The 12,349-nt window shown below is 38.0% G+C and overlaps 1 long non-coding RNA gene across 2 annotated transcripts; it reads right to left on the reverse strand.

Moving 5' to 3' along the window:
• Positions 1-8,076: 8,076 nt before the first annotated feature.
• LOC116162489 lies at positions 8,077-8,669 on the reverse strand. Of its 2 annotated transcripts, none has more exons than XR_004143548.1 (3): positions 8,651-8,669; positions 8,353-8,484; positions 8,077-8,302 (listed from the first exon to the last, which is right to left on the reverse strand). It is a non-coding gene; the product is annotated as an uncharacterized LOC116162489 (long non-coding RNA). The 2 variants fall into 2 exon arrangements; XR_004143547.1 differs by lacking the exon at positions 8,651-8,669 and adding an exon at positions 8,532-8,546.
• Positions 8,670-12,349: the final 3,680 nt, after the last annotated feature.

Here is a 12,349-nt window from a genome sequence, read left to right on the forward strand (position 1 = left end):
GGTATATGCAGTACTAAAAGATTATTATTATAGTAGTTAAAACGCGAACTCAATTAGTACGACAGACCTTGTGCATTCGATAGTCTCCACCTCGTCTCCGCGATTTATCGCGTTTGCCCGCATTTTTATCGCTCAGGTTGCGCCGATGTTATCGCCCGCTGTATGTACCTCCGTAGCGGTATTCGCGATTCAGATTAACACTAGAGGCGCTGATGTCATTTAAAAATGGCGAGTAGTTGTGGGTGCGGTTTGTAAACATAGGGTTATTCTAGCAGGTTTTTAAGTGGAATTCTACTAATTTTAAAGTGAATTGAATTTATTCTGCCGTTTTTGAGACTTGAAAATATAGCACCTTAATCCTATCCTACCTGAAAGGCCATTTTGCTTGAGAACTCGAGGCTGATTCCAATTAGCTTGAACTTGCAATAAACTTAATTTTCTAATTACCAATAGAGATCACAATTTCTAGCGCACTCGCAACTCGCCCATATTCCCTTGCGTTGATTTTGCTTTAAAACAGCCTTACTTACACGGCGTGCACAATTACACTGACCACAATTTAAACACTAGGTATTCCTCCATGTGTCGACTTTTAATACATGGCGATTTACAGTTTATTTACTATTTCTGGTATACCTATAATCGCGCAGATTGCACGTTACATGCTTGAATGTGAATATGCCGTTTTTAAGCTATGTTATTATGTGGGCTGCAAAATTGCACGATTCACATTTAAAATTCTCGAATTAACGTGATATAAATAATGGGACTGTTTTGCAAGTGTATTTACTTTTACACAGCCTTAAAAACTACAATATTGTTTACTTTTGACCATTGTAAATAAACAAAATGGCGGTCTTAACTCACCAATAATAATAAATAAAGAGTCTCTATTGAGCTGAATGGCGAATGTCGTCGCAGCATATCGCCACAGTATGAACGCCGCCTTAGTTTGAGTCAATCGTCTACCCGAATGTGTCTCACGTCCCAACATCCCAAAATCCGCATAGTTTGACACAACGTAAAAGTGCACCCAGTCTAAACCTCGAGTCTAAACCGACTTCTACCGAGATTTAAAAGCGTCTGCCCGTAGACCATCAACCGATATATAAGCCTCTCTCTATTAAAATATTGGAAATAATTAACGGTGCAAGTGCCATCTGTTAAACTGTGAGAGCCATTAACATTGCATTTGTCAATTTCCACACGGTTCAGATCCAGGGTGTGTTTGGTTGAAATTACAGATACGGTCTGTACCAGTACTACAGATCAGTGCTAATTGACAATTGCGTCGTAAAAACAAGTGAGTCTGAGGGGAGGTAAATTGAAAAATTAGCTGTGGCTAGCTTATATACCACCGGCACACCTCGGATGCGCGATTCTACCCAAACGCTTTACGGCTCTTTCCTTTATGTCTTAAGAGTATGATGTGTACCAAATTTGGTTCCATATAAGCCGTTTAGCTGGAAATGAGAATACCGCTTGACATTCGGCAATACAACGCGCAAGAACTCTCAGAAAGAAATTGCATGGTGAAAGCATTGCATTGTATTTGACATGGTGCAATTCTATTTCAATTGCATGTCTGCCACTAACAGAAGAATAACATAGATTTGTTAACAAAGCTCCGATCCTATAAAAGTTGGATGCAAGTCTCATGCAGCAATTGATCAGCTGGCTTTGAAATGTGCATGCCTTTCGCAATTTCTCTTGCAACTTGCATGCAGTTGCAACTTTAATGAAACCATGCAAGATGATCAGATGTAATAAAATAGCCCATTACGTATTGAAGCGAGGTGAGGCGGCGCGTAAGTAGTGCTACTTTATACCTGACAAATGTTCTTGCAATATCGTGGCATAAAATAAATCTCCGGCGGCTGCACCTTGCAATTGCCATTGGTGATTTAAGACCTCCATTTTGTTTATTTACAAAGACCAAAAGATATGAATATGACTGTAAAAGTACCGGGTGACTCAATAAGACCGTTCCTCGGCCATATCTCGGGAACCGTTCATCGTTTGACTTAGGGGTAAAAAAAATGATTGGGTAAATCGGTTATGAAGAATCGGTGGAAAATATTTTCAAGTTCCAAAAATGACCACATTTCACATTTTTAAAGACAACCAGTTTATCTATCATTTTCGTAAAAACAAAAATTCAATTATTTCAAAAACAAAGATGGCGTGGGGAGTTCAATTGTTTTTGCAATAACCTGCTATAACTTCTTAACCGTTTGACCGATTTTAACAAATTTGGTATCGTTGAAAAGAGGAAAGAGCATTCCTGAGCTAGCGTCCTATTTGACCGGACCATTTTCGCAAAGTTCATCTTTCTACTTTAGATTTATGATCCATAACCTATCAACGATAGGGGCGTCAGCTGGTTCAAAAGCGTGGCTTAAGATGGCGAAAGTTCTAGTCAACAAGAATCATATAGTTAATTTAGTTGAATTCGTCTCCGCCAGGGGGCTAGTTTTGACACTATGATCCAAAATCCTAAAAAATCAAGAAAATCAAACGGAATGATATGACTTTTTCTTTATGAAAAAGTAGCCAAATAACACCCAAAGAGGTCAGTGAAAACCGTTTTTCAAAATCTCGTTCCTAAACTCAAATATTGGGAAAATGAGATTAATTAATTAATTAAAATACTTAAATTGTATCTTAAATTTACTTTTGACGTATTTCCGGTATTTGTCGATGGCGCGAAAGAAAAGTACCCTACACTTTTGGTAGGCCTTGGAAAATTAAACAAAATGAAACACGATGCATTATAGTAAATAATAACAGCCGTAATTTGTAAATCATTCTGCTGTGTTTACATACAGAAAGCGCACTTTTTGGAATTTGTAATTTTTCTAAATGCCCATTGCTAACCTAGAAGCATTTAATATGCTGGCGGCGATGGTTCGTTGTCGATTCGAATAACGCAAATAGAAGGAGCAGCCATGGTCGCATTTTGAAAATACTCAAAATATATTGCCAGCATATTAAATGCTTCTGAATGATAAATTATGATCTCTATTTGTAATTAGAAAATTAAGTTTCTAATGTGTTCAAGCCGTTCAATTTACTTTAAGACAGCCTCGAGTTCTTAAGAAAAAGGCCTGCTTTACATGCCTTCCGAAGTCAGAAGATCTTCTGTGCGACCGCTACCACGTATACACGCCATTTGTAAATTACAGTATAGATTATCTACAATCACAGTCCACAGCACTATCGTAAAAAGATAAAAAACAACCGCACGAATGAAATAATCACCCTGTATAAATATCCCGATATAGAGCTAATGGCCTCAATACAGTAGAACTACTACCAAAAACCTATGGTACGAATGAACTACTGTGAGAAATCAATCTGTAACCCCAACGAAATAATTTCATTGCTTAATTTAATTAATTTCCATTAATAATTGCCACAATTTCAGTGTTAGTTTCACGACCATAAATTTGGTAGCTAATGAACAAATTTTCCAGTTGTCCTGCGTATTACAATAAATTATGAGCAAAGCATTTGGTGACTCCTTTGCAATCTTCGAAGGTAAAAACAAATTTTGGGAACAATGGGGCAGATAAGCAGGTACCCAAATTCTGAGAAAGGGTGAAGCGTACAGGATGCGACTCATCTTTGGCGCAATAAAGTCTTTTGTTAGGAGCAAGATGGAAAATTGCATAGACTGGCAGACAAATTCAACTAAATACAAGATATGTAGAAATTAGCGAATCGTAACTCATTCAACGCACATAGATTCTAAACCGAAGGGTTTTGATTAGCACAATCTCGCCCCCGCAAGATAGATAACTCGATCCTAATTTCGGGGTTTCGAGCCTACAGTTAAAAGTCGAAGATAATCACGGAATTAGGTGTCGTAGCTCAAATGATCAAGCATTACACCAAAAACGTAAACAATTACAAACAATAAAGGATAACGGTATCAAACATGTGATTCTGCATTAAGGTTAAATCAAGTCAATTTCAAAAACAAAGATTGAAACTCACAAAAATATAAAATGCTGCATACAAAACACAAATACGATGTAAAGAAAAGCAAAGATTACTACCTGCATTAAATAACATCAAACTACCACGATTGATTCTTTTTCAAGATCGCCATTAAAAACAAGATGCCAAACGAAACCAACATTCGTGCTCTCCAGATGGCAGAGGTAGCTTTTCCCCTCCTAAGAATTGCGTAGTTGCCAACTCTCAAACTTGTGTGCTTCGCCGTAAGTTATATACAGTATATACATGGTGGAACCTCTCAAACTGCTTTCTTTTTTAACTCGACACAACTTTTTCCATAATTGGAACACACATTGAACTTCTCGCACAACTTTGGCTAACTTGTTTCTAACACACTTATTATTTAAAAACTGCGTCTTCGACAAAACAAATAGGGCTATAGAAAGTCAATTCTATATTGACCTATATGTATATCACGTGTTATCTTACTAATTTAGTGAGACAGAGGCGGTTTATTTTATTTATATGGCGTCTGGATTTTAGGGTTAGTGGAATGGAACCAAAAATAGACAATGGCATTTACACCTTAATAGTGCTATCAGACAGCAACTCGCGCAAGAAATCTTGCTCGAGTATTCCCGCCTTTAGAAGTACTCGCGAAGCGCTTCGTCTGGTGAACGCACCCAATGAAACTTGGGATGTCTCATTTTCAAAGTTCAAACAAGCACCGATAGTGTATCACCGATCAAACGACAAGTACCGTTGGTGTATCTAGAGACACCGCTAGAAAAAACGTTACGCCATGATCACTGTGGTTACTGTTCAACAATGTTAAATTTCCATGTCGGCAATATAAAACAATGTTAATGGTGTGGTGAATTAGCTTCATTTTTTTATTTGACGTCACTTTCCTTTCTGTACCCATTGAGTTCAGTTCAATTTGTTCTAATTTTGTGTAAGATTTGAGCCATTGTCCATTTTCAAAAAGGTAATGTACCTACTCAGTTTTAATTGAAATTACTTATTGTCACAGAATAAGACCTTCACAGAACAGAAACATAAATGGCGCTAAATTGTCACTGATTACAGCGTTTCCCGTGGTTGTACGGAGAACTATTTATCGCAGACTCAAATATTTTTTTGCAAAACCTGTAATTTTGCTCGTTACAGGAAATATTTTTACCGTCAATTTTATACGTACACATGGTTTTACACATGTCAATTTTGACTTTTGAAAGATTTAAAATAGGAACAAGTTATGTGACCGTAAAAAGTGTTGTGTGGCGAATTGTAACGATAAAATATCAAAAAGGCATCGTTTCCCATATTTTGAAACAGATTGTTTTGTGCTCGAAACGCGAAGAGGGTTGAAATGTGCTGTTATTTCTCTCCTATTTATGCAAGGTATTGAATTTATAAATTACCAACGGTATAGGCGCAAAAGGGTGTAGACCAGGGTGTAGACTTCAGTTTTATATTTATATAGACGTAGATACTTATATTGTAATTCCTTTTAGATAATGAATAAAAAATACGTTTTAGATAATTCAACAACTTCCACCCTCGCTTCTCAAGTAACAAGTAAGCACCAGGATCAAGTTAAGTAACATTTGTTGTCAAAAACTTGTGTGACAATTTGCTGAAACGGTTTTATTACCTCTTGGAACAAAAAATTTAGTTTTAAAGATATTTTTTAACAAAAATATGTAGTCCAAACAGCAATTAAAACCAAATATTTCGTACGACAAATCGTTATGTAAGGATCTTTCTGCATAGTGTTAACATCTACAAAGCGTAAGTTCCACTCACTTCTGAGTTTTATATGTAATTTGTAAACATGTAATTTAAGTTCTCTGATGTGTTAAATAATGTAATGTGATTGTATCTAAATACACTTTTTTGCGCGATCGGTCATTTCTGACTATTTACCATGGGTGTTTCCATGACAGTACGTAGAATTTACCAGTTGCTATGATTACGACGACGCCAAAATTACTTACCGATCTAAAAACAGAACAGCAAAAATACTTACCGACGCCTTTTAAAAAATCAACAGTCTTACATTACAGTCATTTAATCTTTAATTATTGTTAGGTACATTAATCGTACAATTTGTGCTGTTGTTTCCTATAGCAAGACGCTCATAAAGTCATAAAGGATGTGCAAAGCTAGTAAACTACATCAGACACATGCACATTTTTATGGAATTATTAATTTCAATTTTGACATTTAAACTGGTTGCCTAGTGATGTACACCATGCCACTTTGATCATTTCGATTTATTCTGCTCGTTCATTTCTTAGTGCATAGTTATATTGGTTGGATAATTTTAATTTCGATCGCGCAAAAAATGTTATAAGCACGTCGAACGTTAAGGGTTACCGTTCTCAGACAATAATTGGAGTCGTCGCTTCGCTCCTCCTCCAAACAATTGTCTTCGAACGGTAAAAATCCCTTACCGTTCTCCATACTTAATATACTATAATTTAACAACTGTGTATTCTTTATCGATATTTATGAATTGGATCGAATTGGGGAAATTACTTCATGGCTGGTCACCAGATGGCGCTGCTCTGATTTTGATGCTTTAGTTCACAGTACACCCACCAGGGTCCGCCAAAATACCATACAAATTTGTAACATTGCTGTTTCTATTCTGAGAAGGCCGTATTCTGTGCATTTGTTGTCAAAAACTTGTGTGACAATTTGCTGAAACGGTTTTATTACCTCTTGGAACAAAAAATTTAGTTCTAAAGATATTTTTTAACAAAAATATGTAGTCCAAACAGCATTAAAACCAAATATTTCGTACGACAAATCGTTATGTAAGGATCTTTCTTCAAAGTGTTAACATCTACAAACCGTAAGTTCCACTCACTTCTGAGTTTTATAATATGTAATTTGTAAATATGTAATTTAAGTTCTCTGTGTTAAATAATGTAATGTGATTGTATCTAAATACAATTTAATTTAACAACTGTGTATTCTTTATCGATATTTATGATTTATATCGAATTTGGGAAATTACTTCATGACTTTAGAAGCTGGTCACCAGATGGCGCTACTCTGATTTCGATGCTTTAGTTCACAGTACACCCACCAGGCTCCGCCAAAATACCATACAAATTACAGTTAATTATTAATTACCGTTACCGGACCCCTTTTGAGGGCCCGGCTTGTTGGTCTCCTCTGACGAGGAGCCCAGGAAGGTTCTGTCTGAAAGTTCCATACAATTCCCACGAGTAGTGCGGAATGCGGTCTCACCTGGGCAGAGCCGCTTGCCCAGGGCTTGGCTGCCAGCCCCTTCCCAAAGGAAAAGAGCCACCACTCGGAGGTCGCCCGGTATCCGAGGGGCACCGTTATCGACACTGCGCCCCAGTGCCACGCAGTCCTCGGCACGGTCGCTAACACCTGGACTTGGGAGGTTGGTCCGCGGCGACGACCTTCGTCGCTACCAGTCTGGGTTTTAGCCCCGACGAGCCACTTATAATCGTCACTACCCACACCGATGCACGAGTCACGTACGATCATTCAAGTGTCTGTATGGGCTTTCCCCTATCCGCCACCCGGGGACGCGCCCGATGGGTGCCTAACCACACGGGCCAGGTCACCCTTAGAGGAAGGGATACTCTTTTGGTGGCGCGGTATCTTGGCATTTTAGGTTGATCTGTATGTTGACCAATTTTCCAAAAACATCACCATCAAGGGAACGAACGAATCCTTTGCCCATTTCCGTTTCTGAAGTTTTTCAAAATTTCCAAACAGACACGGGAGATCGGGACAGGAATAAAATGAACGGGGACGGTAGTCAGATTTTAAGCTTTGAGCGGATCGGGAAACTAAGCAAAAGCGGAAATAAGAATAGGGGGATACAAACGAGAGGATATTCAAAAATTCAGAATCGAAAAACAATTAATATTGGAGACCAACACAAAACCGAAACGTGGAGCAATAAGTGAAGTGAAAAGAGAAATGGGGGAGGCTTGACGGAAGGACACGAGATGGAACTCAGGGATGGAAACATGCAGAAAAGGCAACAAGAACTGATATCGGAAATTGGAAAGGGAAATGAACGGAAAACAGGATACGGAAACCAAGTCAGCTTTGCTTCACTCATTTCCTATAAATTATATTTAAGTCTCTGATGTTACAATTTATTGAAATATGCACACAGTTCAATTAATATCCTTCGACATTTTTTAAAGAGGATTTCCGTTACAATAATCAGTGTAACAAGAATAACAGTTGCCAATGTCTCGACCACGGTTTCTCATTTCATCGCAAGCTGAACTTATCAGTTCAGCGTCGCACTTTCTGATATATTTTGTCACCCCGCTCACTACGGAAGAAGTAAATAATAGAAAAAGCAGTTATTAACTTTTCATTTACCAGTTTCTGCAAATGCAAGGCACACCCTCACGTGATTCGAAGGTGGGTTTGTACATGTAACGTTACGAACTCCCGATCCACTTCGGCAATTAGTGTCGCCCTCTGAGCTGTCGCATACGTAACAGTTCAGTGCTGAAATGAAACGTTTAGAAATTTCTGAAAAGGAAGTGTATACTCACATGCATTGACAACATCACAACATGAACTAAAAAGAGAGTAGCCAATAGTGTTTTGATATACATGGTAAAAATATAACTTGCTACCTACTCACTTGACGCACATATTTATACCTACTTACCCCCCCTAAAAGTAGGTAATTAATTTGAATTATCAGATGGCGGGATGGCGCCTCGTTCAGGTGTGGCGAAACAGTATCGTTATCAAAGGAAATTTTCTTGAGTGGTTTGTTTACTGCCGAATTTGATTGAATAACATGTTTTTTGTTCACCAATTTTATTACGTCACTACAGTCATTTGAAAACGTCCCTACTACCTGCTTATTAAAATCACCGCCTTCGTTGAAGAAGTCCATTCAGTGGCTTGTTGCTGAAGCAGAAAAAGTTGGTACCTGCAAAATTCAAATGGAAAATCCTATTATAACGAATATGAAAGGTTGTTGACGTGGATGAATAGGAAAAATCTTTTTCAAAGATAGTCTTAAGTGGATCGTTAATGCTGCCATATACACTGTGTTTTTTTTAAGACGGGCCATACGATAATGTAAAGGCGTTGAGTTATTTAAAATGGGCCATAGGGAAAATTTACATTGCATCAATTCTTTCAGTCATAGCTTCCTCGCGAATCATCTCTGCCACAGTACTGTAGAAATTGTATCTAAATCAATAAATTTATTCAAATGAGATATATAAATGTATAAAATTACAATCTGTGCTCGAATTGTTTTCCACCGGCAATCAAACAATACCCGATACTCGACATTGAATAGCTCGCATACCACTCAGCTACTGTGCCCACTGTGGCGCAATTTAATTTCCCTATGGCCCATTTTAAATAACTCAACGCCTGTACATTGTCGTATGGCCCATCTTAATACTGCGATTAGTAAGTGGAACAGATTTTGCAGCAGACCTACTCTAAACTACGTGGCCGTATGAATAAAAGTAAGCAAATGCTTATACTTGCAAAATTCAAAGTAAATACCTACTCGTAACTGCCCCTTTATACTGGTCTGTTTAGCATGGTTTAGCAGCGCTGTACTGCGTCCTTTCCTTTTGCTTAGAAGGGTTCCTAAGTCGCCCAGTGCGAAGGAGCACTTACGAGTATTTACTTTAAATTTTGCAAGTATAAGCATTTGCTTACTTTTATTCATACGGCCCAATATCCGCAGCTAATTTCTGTGTGGGAAGCATGATTGTATGATATCTCCGAGGATATCTCTAACGTCCGACAGGATTCGAAAGTTTCTTGGAAAGTTTGACCGATTTTCGTGGTTAAGGTGGCGTTTTTGAGGTTCTTCTGGGCGAAGATTACCAAAAAAGACCCACTTTTCCTACAATCGATATCCAAAGTAGGCATTTGCGCTCCTATTTGACAACGCAAACGTCATATTTTTCGAGGAATGTCAATTTGTCGCTTATAAGCGACAAAATAAAAAAAAACCCTCGCTCTCCCAATTATAAACTATAATACAAATATGCATTGCTTAGAGTATCCAATGACAACGAGTAAATGACATCTTTTATGTGGCGCGGCAAATGTCTCTTTCAATCGACGCAATATATCATTTTATTTTTCATTTGCCTATTATATGTCAATTATATCTGTCATATGAGATATATAAAGCAGTCTATGACGCCCGAGGGCATAATGAGAGGGAATAATGAGATGACAATCCATTATGCCCTCTCATTATGCCCTCAAACTGCCTGTCAAATATATTGACGGAGTTATGTAATAAAAAAAGATGCTACTTGATTCGTATGAAGCACTAACAATAATCATTACATTTGTATATTGGAAATGCATTATTTGGAACGATGAAAAATAAAATGTTGTATGCACCTCAGGCATTACTGGATATTTAACCCTCGGACGACTTACAATCCCTCGGGCCAGAGGCCCTCGGTCTCTGTCGCCCTCGGCATAAATATCGCCTTAATGCCCTTGATACATAAATAACTATTGCGCTCTTAATATACAAATAGTTATTTTTTTATGAATTTTGAATAAGTATTTTGAATAAAAAGGTCGGTGTAAACTAAGTGCAAAGATGAAACTTATTCATTGAATTCGGTTTTAACTAAAAATTGTTGATTATTGAAACGTATTTACAAGTAAAAAGTCATAAGTCATCAAATGGGAATGCCTCATCATCGCTCAGATCTCCTGTTGCAGTCGAGAACTCGAGATATAAAAAAATATTTAGTTAAGATCATTAAAAATAAAACTCTGACAGTCATATTTATAAAATAAGCATGTACAATTGTAGTTACATATATACTCGGCTCCGATTTTTGCAGTGTTCTTGACAGTTAGAACACTGTAGGGTGCAGGGAAGGCTGTTTCGCAAGCACGAACACCTTATGGTCTCACAAGTTCACTTGCAGCCGCATTTCCCTAGGATTGTGAGCTCCTTTCATATTTACACCTATTTGGTCCAGTTGGGTTCCCAGCCCACTTTGCCTCGTGTCCATCCCCAAGTTGACGGATGTGGAGGGCATTCAGTAGGATAGAAGCAGTGCCCCCACAACACATGACCTGCTTGATTGGGGACAGGAACTGCAGTAATTTATTTTTAGTACAAAATAAATATTTTCCCACATTAGTAGTGGATTTCTCCTGTGCTTCGGGGTCATAGAGAACGGTAGTAAATTCTTCTAAAGTTTTAATTGTTTTTTTCTGTTATTCCTCTTTGTGAATTGGAGAGTTCAAGTAAAGCTGGTGTCACGTCCGGGCGTTTCATCCAAGTCATAAACGCCTTCTTGTTTCCAATAGAATTGAAGCAGGGCGTTGTGCCACAACCTGTGTAACAATGAAAGCCCCATAGGGCTTGTGAATTTTCTTCTTCTTCTTCTTCTAATGCAATCAAATGGGTCGCTATATATCGACGCTAGGGCCCAACACCTGACAGATATCCTTCTTTCAGTCCGAGTACTTAAAAAAAAACAAAATATATATGACCATCAGAACGTCAGTATCTCAAGAGTGGACGAGGATGTTCTGGGCTCCATGCTCCACCATATGTTTCGCATGGAGGATGATTCGCCCGTCCGCCTCTTCTTGCGTAACTTGTATCCCATCAAAAGGGAAAGCGTTCTCAATCGTAGGAAAATGCGGCTGCAAGTCAACTTGTGAGACCATGAGGTGCTCATGCTTACGAAACAGCCTTCCCTGCACCCTACAGAGTTCTAACTGCCAAGAACACTGCAAAAATAGCAGCCAAGTATATGTACTGCGTACATGCTTATTATAAACATGATTGTCAGCGTTTTATTTTTAATGATTTTAACTAAATATTTTTTATAGCTCGACTGCAACAGGAGATCTGAGCGATGATGAGGCATTTCCCTTTGATGACTGATGACTTTTTACTTGTAAATACGTTTCAATAATCAACAATTTTTAGTTAAAAACAGGATTCAATGAATAATAAAAATCAAAGTGCACGCTGTAGTTGATTTGTCAAATTACAAGGTCTTACATGGTCAATTGATGTGGTGTTAAATTAGACGTTCGAGGTCATCCAAGGTCAGTGACCTCAACTGCGGTATCCAATTGCATTTTCAATGTCACCTAAGGTCAATGGCAATTCTGGTGTCAAAATACCCACATAGCAGACCTATATACACTGCATATACCATGTACATTCCACGTGGGATACTGTATATCCATAGAATGTGGAAAAGTATGTCGCAAATGTCCGATGTATGTGCATGGGATATAAGTTTGGCAGACTTCACATAATACATAGTATATACGGTTTGGATGTCTTGATGTATATACATCAGACATGCTATGTATATTGGTATACTGACAA

Source organism: Photinus pyralis, unplaced genomic scaffold, assembly GCF_008802855.1.
Source record: "Photinus pyralis isolate 1611_PpyrPB1 unplaced genomic scaffold, Ppyr1.3 Ppyr1.4_LG10, whole genome shotgun sequence".
In the NCBI taxonomy this organism is placed as follows: Eukaryota; Metazoa; Arthropoda; class Insecta; order Coleoptera; family Lampyridae; genus Photinus; species Photinus pyralis.